This window comes from Eptatretus burgeri, chromosome 2 (assembly GCF_056783735.1).
Source record: "Eptatretus burgeri isolate ZD-2024b chromosome 2, Ebu_testis_v1, whole genome shotgun sequence".
NCBI lineage: Eukaryota > Metazoa > Chordata > Myxini > Myxiniformes > Myxinidae > Eptatretus > Eptatretus burgeri.
Window position 1 is genome coordinate 93001731 of NC_140962.1, and position 10158 is coordinate 93011888.

General features: G+C 42.7%; 1 long non-coding RNA gene across 1 annotated transcript in view; it reads left to right on the forward strand.

The window, feature by feature from the left end:
• LOC147032573 (uncharacterized) overlaps nt 1–7035 on the forward strand; it is a 40979-nt gene extending 33944 nt beyond the window's left edge. Inside the window, exons 5-6 of the long non-coding RNA XR_015052114.1 lie at nt 6389–6539; nt 6871–7035. This is a non-coding gene — a long non-coding RNA (uncharacterized LOC147032573). The remainder of the gene's footprint in view (nt 1–6388; nt 6540–6870) is intronic.
• Nucleotides 7036–10158: the final 3123 nt, after the last annotated feature.

A 10158-nucleotide genomic window follows, 5' to 3' on the forward strand; every position in this document is an offset into this window, starting at 1 on the left:
CCCCCGCGTGGGATAGGGTTGCTCGCCAAATTCGACCTACCTAAGTACCCACACGGAGGGTAGACCGGGCGATCGCACCTCGCCGCAGGTCGACTTCGGACACGGGCCACTTTAAGCGACCCATTCCATACTATCGGGATAACCGAGCGGTGTTATTCGTCGGCCTCGACGGTTCGATTAATTATCGGGCGTTTTAGCCCACGACCAACCCTTTACGTGAAGCAAGATGGAGATTCAATGAAAGAAAAGACGAAGCGAAGCGGGAAAACAGTTCAACAATAAGCACATTTATTTCGCGATGAACGGAAAGCACACATATACAATTCCACCAAAAGCACATGTAAAAGAAGAAGACAATGCAAGATTACACAAAAAGCAAATGCAACAATGCAGATCTATCCGACTACCGGGCACACGGCAACACTTATACAATTTTACTTCACAGACAGCGCCGACAACACATATTCCCAAAGCAAAAGAAAAGAGAACCACCCTCCAGGATGAGGGGGGTAGGCGGGCCTGGGGCCGAGACCGTGTCGGGCCTACCCGTCTGATGATGAGACGCGGAGCGGCGGTGGTGCCTCAACTCCGCGGGCCTCGCGGACAGTGTCTGGTAGGGGGTGGGAAGGGGGCCCCCTTTGTCGCACTATCTCAGCGCGGGGGGAAACAGGAGGGGGTTGCTGATGCTCGGGGGAAGGAGGATTTCACCCTGTCTCGGGTCCCGCGGCGAGCGTCTCCTCCTCCACCTCGGTCGCGTTGCTGGCCTCTCCCTGTGCAGCTCCCGGCACCGACGCGAGCACCCCTCGTCCGCCTTCGCCGCCGTCACCTCTCCACAGCTCCGTCCTCTTCACTCTGACTAGTACCACTTCTTTCCAGCTCCACCGACGACTCTCTTGAACTCCGCACACTCAACCCTCAACTTCCAACTGACCTGAACTTGACTGACGAACGCAGCCATTTTTATAAGCCCCGTGGCTTCGCTCTTTCACCCTTGACCCTCTGCCTCCGACCCTTCACCTCTCTTGCTGGCTCCCCATTGGCCCGAGGAAAAGTGGGCGTGAATGCTTTTTGATCCATGAATTTGCATATAGCGACCGCCCACCAACGCCCTGGAGGCGGGGCCAAATCGCCCCTCGCTCACCGATTGGACGGAACAAAAGTGGGCGTGAGTCGTTTTTGATCCGTTTTCTGCGGAAAGTCCGTGATGTTTTTGAACACGCTGCTCGGTGCGCGCCCTGCACGAGTCCAGCATCGGTGCCCACGAGTGGCGCGAGATGACGGTGATGCGATGGTGGCGAGTTGTGACGGTAAAGGTCGTGGCGGTTGTGGTGAAGCGGCGTTGTGGTTGGTGGTTGTTGTTGTGAAGCGGCGTTGTGGTTGGTGGTTGTTGTTGTGATGGCTGTTGAGACGTGGTTGGTGGTGGTAATAATGGCGGCTGGTCCAAAATAAAGATAGTAAAAGAAAAACGGCTATCCTGAAGAGTCGCAGCCCGACTGATTGACATTTATTCCCTCTGGACAACGTGTTTGGGCCTAACTACACATATACTTACAGAGATATCTCACCTAAGGGACCTGAATGGTGGTTTGTGAATTTCGTCAACCACAACAATATATATATATATATATATATATATATATATATATATATATATATATATATATATATATATATATATATATATATATATATACATCCATACAAATATTTAAATGTATATGTATATATTTGTGTGTATTTATGCAGATATATAATATTGGGTGGTCGCTTGACTACCCTTATTCTCAGTTTTCCGTCTGTCTGTATATCTGTCTGTTTGTTTGTATGTAATGGACAGCTCTGGAGGCCAGAGGAGTCGACCGATTTTGATGAAACTTGACTGGTAGGTTCACACCAGGATGTAGTTGTATGCTTTTGAGCACCGTTGTCCAGCAACGGGACTTTGAAATTTTTGAAAAAATCTGAAAAATATTTTCTTTTCGAAAATCAAAAATCGCCTTCTGCGCTTTTATGCACACTATAATCAACCTCTGTTAAAAATTTTCAGCCCGATCCGTCAAAAACTGTATGACTAGTATGCAATTATATTGCGAACACCCATGTCGCCTCCCGGCTTGTTTATATATACAGTGGGGAGAACAAGTATTTGATACACTGCCCATTTTGCAGGTTTTCCCACTTACAAAGCACGGAGAGGTCTGTAATTTTTATCATAGGTACACTTCAACTGTGAAAGATGTAATCTAAAGCAAGAATCCTGAAAATCACATTGTATGATTTTTAAATAATTAATTTGCATTTTATTGCATGAAATATGTATTTGATCACCGACCAACCAGTAAGAATTCCAGCTCTCACAGACCTGTTAGTTTAGTCTTTAAGAAGCCCTCCCATTCTCCACTCATTACCTGTATAAACTGCACCTGTTTGAACTCGTTGTCTGCATAAAAGACAGCTGTCCACACTCAATCAATCAGACTCCAACCTCTCCACAATGGGCAAGACCAGAGAGCTGTCTAAGGACATCAGGAACAAAATTGTGGACTTGCACAAGGCTGGGATGGGCTACAGGAGAATAGGCAAGCAGCTTGGTGAGAAGGCAACAACTGTTGGCACAATTATTAGAAAATGGAAGACGTTCAAGATAACAGTCAATCTCCCTCGGTCTGGGGCTCCATGGAAGATCTCACCTCGTGGAGCCTCAATGATCATGAGAAAGGTGAGGGATCAGCCCAGAACTACACGGCAGGACCTGGTCAATGACCTGAAGAGAGCTGGGACCACAGTATCGAAGAAAACCATAAGTAACACACTACGCCGTCATGGATTAAAATCCTGCAGCGCACACAAGGTCCCTCTGCTCAAGCCAGCGGATGGCCAGGCCCGTCTGAAGTTTGCCAATGACCATCTGGATGATCCAGAGGAGGAATGGGAGAAGGTCACGTGGTCTGATGAGACCAAAATAGAGATTTTTGGTTTTAACTCCACTCGCCGTGTTTGGAAGAAGAAGAAGGATGAGTACAACCCAAAGAACACCATCCCAACCGTGAAGCATGGAGGTGGAAACATCATTCTTTGGGGATGCTTTTCTGCAAAGGGGACAGGACGACTGCACCGTATTGAGGGGAGGATGGATGGGGTCATGTATTGCGAGATCTTGGCCAATAACCTCCTTCCCTCAACAAGAGCATTGAAGATGGGGCGTGGCTGGGTCTTCCAGCATGACAACGACCCGAAACACACAGCCAGGGCAACTAAGGAGTAGCTCCGTAAGAAGCATCTCAAGGTCCTGAAGTGGCCAAGCCAGTCTCCAGACCTGAACCCAATAGAAAATCTTTGAAGGGAGCTGAAAGTCTGTGTTTCCCAGTGACAGCCCCGAAACCTGAAGGATCTGGAGAAGATCTGTATGGAGGAGTGGGCCAATATCCCTGCTGCAGTCTGTGCAAACCTGGTTAAAGGCCCGGTCACACCTTGACGTTTTAGCCAACGTATGCCGATTTTTGAATTTTTTTTCTAAAACGCTGGCACACGTTGAATACGTTATGGGTAAGTTTTGATAACATTGAGAGCACGCTGAAAAACACTGCCATACGTTGTTGTACTTTGGCTTTAAACGTTGTACTTTTCGGTTGTCCTCAAATATTTTCATGCTTGAAATTTCACGACGTATGCCGGCGTATGACTCACACGTTCCGCTACGCTGGCCACAAGTTGTATGCACGGTCTGCGATCGTTGACAGACGTCAACACATGCTACTTGTAAGTTAATCATAAGTTGAGACACGCCGAGGTAATGTTTAGCGTACCCGAAACTTATTTCTAACCTATGATTAACGTGTTGTTGGCACGTTACGCGATCGTTGCCACACGTCGACAGACGTTACTTTTAAGTTACTCATAGGCTGAAAGATGTCGGTATAATGGATCGTCCTTGCGTCAGCGTCCACGGCCACGGCCAGGACACTTATTTGCAGCATTCTTCAAACTTTTCTTCGGCATGACGAGGATGTTCACACTTCGATGTCGAGCTTGGCTATGACTCCAATTGTCCATCGGCAGCGTCTATTTAAAATAGTCGAGTTTGAGCGTTTTAACACTTTCAGAAGAAACGCTTCAAATTTCCAAACCCCAGCGTCAAAAAACAAAGGCGAGTGACAGCAATTTAAATCGTTCATTGTAAACAATGAAAATAGCTGAGTGGTACCGTTTAAAAGTCGTTGAGTGTAAAAAAAATCCAATTGTTGAGCGCAAGCGTCTACTTTCAATAGTGGAGATGCAGCCATTTAAATCGTTGAGTGGCAGCCTATGAACCTACCCGTGGACACGCGGACGCAAGGAGGATCCATCATAACCCACACCCTCCCCCTCACACTCACCTACTACTGCCAACATGAACAAACTACTACTAATACTCATACTAATACTGATACTGATACTGATACTGCTGACATGGACATCGACTCAAAAAGGAACTCGAAAACACTCTTGGGTTCCCCTTTTATGAGCAGCATTTTTATATACCAATTCCCAAAACCGCTGGGAACACGTCTTTATATGGCAGTTGTAAGCGAGAAACACATTCATTTTTCTTTTTTTGTCGACCGGAAGACGTCATTGGAATACGTCTACATACGTCGATGTGTGTTGGGACTACGTACAGAATTGGTTCAAAGCACGTCAAACATAAGTTAGAAATAAGTTTCGCGTAAAAAAGACATTACCGCGACATGTTTCGACTTATGAGTAGCTTATAAGTAGCCTTTGTGGACGTGTGTAAGCGTCCACATATCGTGTGTAAAACTTATCCCCATCGCATGCGGAAGGTGTGTCATACGCCGAGTACGTCGTAAAATTTTGAACATGTTTAAAATTTCTTGACGTATTCTACTTACAACGACGTATGATAGCGTACTTTAGCGTTCTACTCACGTATACCAAACTTACTCATACCGTATTTGACGTGCCCCAACGTTTTAGACACATTGTTCTTAGGTCGGCATACGCTGGCAAGATCGCCAAGGTGTGACCGCGATGTTGTCACTTCCATTTCTACGGCAGTTATGATTCGAATTGTTGTGCGTCAGCCTTTTAATAGGCTACGTCACGACATCGTCGGCGATGCGTGCAACGCGCTATGCTGAAGTTAGAATATCGTTGGGCATCGGTTGTGTAGGCCGCCAACAGGTTCAGCATTCGTTGGTATAAGTTATCGATAACACAACGAAATGTTCTGTGTCCATTACTAATATGTTATGCATACGACCAACTCGTTATGAATATGTCCGAATCTTAAAAAAAAACATCAAAAGTTCAACGTCAGCCAGCGTTTTACATACATTCTAATACGTTGCCATCGCTGGCTAAAACGTCAAGGTGTGACCGGGCCTTAAGAACTACAGGAAACGTCTGATCTCTGTAATTGCAAACAAAGGTTTCTATACCAAATATTAAGTTCTGTTTTTCTGATGTATCAAATACTTATTTCATGCAATAAAATGCAAATTAATTCTTTAAAAATCATACAATGTGATTTCCAGGATTTTTGTTTTAGATTCCGTCTTTCACAGTTGAAGTGTACCTATGATAAAAAATACAGACCTCTACGTGCTTTGTAAGTGGGAAAACCTGCAAAATCGGCAGTGTATCAAATACTTGTTCTCCCCACTGTATATATATATATATATATATATATATATATATATATATATATATATATATATATATATATATATATATATATATATATATATATATATATATATATATATATATATATATACCAGATCCTCAAGCAAACTGGTGTGAACAATGCAATTCTTCCACATATAGAAATGCCACTCTCTTTCCCTTTCTCATGAAGACCCCTCATGGACTGGCCCTCGGTACACCTCTGGTTGGCAGTGAGTGCCCTGGAAGCAGCAGGGGAAAGAGAGTGACATTTCTATATGTGGAAGAATTGTGTGCTTAGCCAATGGGTCACCCAGATCGTTCAGATGGCAGAACACTGGTATGGTTTGCCAGAGGAGCTGGGTTCAGTTTCCAGTCTGGGCCTATAACTTATGTGTATATATATATATATATATATATATATATATATATATATATATATATATATATATATATATATATATATATATATATATATATATATATATATTCAAATAGATAGTTTTGTATATATAATCTTGAGTGATTATATCTTGTTTCGATTGCAATATCATCTTTCTGTTCTTCATGAAATGTTTGCTGTTGTGGAGGCAAAGGTTGTAAATTGAATTTATTTACTAATGGCTACAACCAGATGTTCAGATCTTTATGCAATCAAAGTCAAGCACATAATAAATAGCACCAGTTGCAGCATGACCTCCCATTGTTACTATTCTCTCAGATCGCTCATCTGCAGTGAGCACAACATGGCTGCACTTATTTTGGAATATTTTCATACATGGATGGTTTCCAACAGTTCTGTTATTTTTCCCGCTGTATCGGCTTCGCTGTCCATCAGCACTTCAATTTCAGCTTTCTCCATCACCCGCAAGGTACTGAACATTATTATCAGTCGGTATGTAAGTTTGCAAGTGGTTCGAATGAGCTTTATACTATACAGGTTGGGGCATTTATATCTGACACATTTGCAATCTTTCTAGCTGGAAGCAGTTTTGGTATCACTAATTATTGTTTTCTTTGTTTTACAGATAATACTTGACAGTTTTTAATGATGGAGCACTTTAAATGCAATGAGCATCTTTTTTTCTTTATCTTTTTTTTTTTAATGCAATGAGCATGCCAATTTCACAAATAAGGTCATCATGACAGATGAGGCACACTTTGATTTGGCAGATTTAACTCCACCAGATTTCTTCCTATCAGGATTTCTGAAGGGCAGAGTTGATAAGGAACATCCAACATCGATCGATGAACTGAAGGCAAACATCACTGCAACCATCCGCTCCATTGATCAAGAGACATTGTTTGCGGTAATGAACAATATGATGATCCGCTGTCGTGAATGCTGGAATTCGAAAGTGGCCCATTTGTCTGATGTCATTTTAAAGAAATAAATAATCAAAATTTATTTTCAAAACTTGAAGTATATGCCTATGTTGTGGAGAAATTTTATTTTATTTGGTTTAGAAACAAAAAAGTTCTCGGGATAATAAAACCGTCGATATAAATGCCATACCCTGTATATTAGATGTACACACATTATGAAGTTTTGTCCTGCTGCAGTTGATATGATGCAATCTATACTGTAAAAGTTGGGAAAACAAAACAGAAAAATACACAGCCCCAATGGTTGCAAAGAAAACCAGGACACTCGAGAGAGTGCAAATCTTCGCCAAGCAATGCCTGCTCCAGTTGACCATATCGAGCTCAATAACTTTTTGAAATATCATGCCATATATCATTTTTAACCCCATCTCTCAATGGCAAAGAACCACTTTAAAAATTAAATAATTCTCGTGTCCGGATCTGGATGCTGATCTTCACCAAAATTGTATCAATGCTTCCTCGTCGCACACCCAATGTGTCCACCAACTTTTTGATATATCCTGCACACAAACAGACAAACAAATAAACAGATAGAAAGGTGTGAAAACAAAACCTCTTTCCACCTTCCATGGTGGAGGTAAAAAAGGAAAATTACAAAAATAAGTATCAGCAGACATACTCTGACAAATGGGAAAATGACAAAAGAGCAGGTATATTTAAAAAACGAGCTCGGCTGGATCGGGATTGACAATGAAGGCTCATTGGAATGGCTTAAGACAGGTCAAATTAGTTGGGATGGCGAACGAGTCATCATCAATGCCCAAGACCAACGTCACCACACTCATGCTTTAAAGGAAATGGCATCATTGAGTCAATTGAACAAATGCAGGTTTTGTCGGGAAGAAAGAGAAAGTACCAGCCACCACCTTTCAGGATGTAAAAATCTCATGTCAGAACAGCTGTACACAGAAAGACGTGACAGCGTCTGCAGAGTAATCCACTGACACATCCGTAAACATTTTAACATCCCGGTCCCAGAACAAACATGGAAACACAAACCAAATCCGATCTTCGAAAATGAACAAGTAATGCTCACGTATGACAAGATGATCCTGTCACGTGTGGACATTGCAAACAAAGCATTACATCCGGACATGGTGCTCAAACACAAACAGGAAAAAAAACGGCATTGTTGATTGAGGTTTCCATTTCCAATGACTTTGGAATAAATGCCACAGAAATCAGGAAAATGACCAAATAACTGGATCTGAAAAATGATGTGAAGAAGATATAGAAATTGAAGAAAGCTGAAATTGTACCAGTGATAGTCGGAGCGACAGGAATGATGAAGAAAACCTTGACTGAGTATTCAAAAATCATTCCGGGGAACATCACCACAAACGAGCAACAAGTGGAGGCCGTCAGAGGTTCCGTGAAGATTCTGAAAAGAGCCCTTGTATTGGAACGAGGCCATGAAAACAAAACTTCACAGTTTGGTTCGTGAATCAAGATCCTTCATCAAAAAATAGGAGATAGAGATTTTGAGTTCTGGGAGAACTCCCTCCCACCTCCTGAAACCCGCAAATGGAGATGTCAACCTGAGAGAGATGTTTGTCTGTGTGTTGCCATTTTTCTCAGAGATGGCCAAAAGGGATTTTCTTCAAACTTTCAGAGGGTCATAGGTGAGTGGCAGGGAGTGTTTTAAGCACAATTTTTTTTTTTTATATTTTGAAAATAAAAGTTGCATTTTGAGGGATTTCCCACATGTGTAAGAGAGATGTTTGTATGTGCGTTTTTTCTTCGAAATGGCTGAACAGATCTTTGTCAAACCATCATTGTTTACTTTTAACAATGTGTATATACGCATCAGGACGAAGATAATTGGTTTCAGGTCTCATGCTCACTTTACAGTTGCAATTCCAAGTGGTTTCCGCATATTTTGTGGGTTTTGTGAGTTGAACAGGCCATGGACTATGCATGACTGTATTGATCACAAGGTGTAGGAGTTGTTTCAATTGTGGTTTTCAGGAGTTGTTTCGATTGCGGTTTGGCGAAATTGTTTCAATTGCGGTTTGTTGGAGTTGTTTTGGTAATTTGTAGGAGTTGTTTCGATCGCAGTTTCTGTGAAGTTGGTGATCGCATGATAGGGGAGGGAAAACGTTAAATATTCCACTGTTTTGATATGTGAACACTCTCAACCAGAGCTGAGGACAGAGTTGGGTAGGAAAGAGGGGCGGGGGAGAGCAAAGATGGGACAAAGTTGGAGGGGAGAGGTTGAAGTTTTGGGGGAGGGGTGAGGACTTACTTTTCGGGGGGGGTTGAGGAGTTGGGGTGGGTCGGGGGTTTTAAGGCTTGGAATGAGGAGGGGATTGATGCCTTAGTGATGGGAGGCAGAGGTTGAAGACTTGGGGTTTGGTAGAGGGGGTTGATGACTTGGGGTTCGTGAGCAGGTGGGAGGAGAATTGAGGACTTGAAGTCACATTTTCCATTGCGCAGATATTCCACGGGTCCCTACTATTCCCCATATTTTTGCGAGTATTGCGATTTACCGGACAGTTGATTTTCGTGATATTTCTTTTTACGTATTTATCAACTCTTAAATCTGGGAAAAGTTGGTCAACAAAATATTTGTTCATGTTCTTTTTCACATGGGTAATGTCCAGTTATCTCGTGTCAGATAAAACAATGCAATGCACTTCTTTGATGTACATTATATAATCAGAGCAACATTCTCAGACGAATCAGAAAATGCAGTAATATGGTTACAAAATGGGGATTTTCTGTATTTTACTGTGATGTTTTGCTTTGAGTGATTGGAATAGTTGACGACGTGAGCTGGTGGTATGACCTAGAGGTGTCCACATTCGCCTCTGAGCTATCTCGCCAATGTTTGTATCTCACCCCATCCTGTTGTTTTGCATGTATGGTGAGGCATTAATGTTTGTGCCTTCCCTCAAATGGACATTAAACTGGATGTCCCGTCTGCCAGCATTAGTTGGGGGATGCTACTAAACACTACGGTGTCCTTTGCGAAAACTAGGTGAACTATCACAGGCACTCTGATTAAATTCCAAATTTATCTAACCTTCAGGGGGCACTGCATCAAAGGCACAGCCACACTCTCAGTAAACTGGGTTACCGGCAGCAATGTGCTGTGTGTGAAAT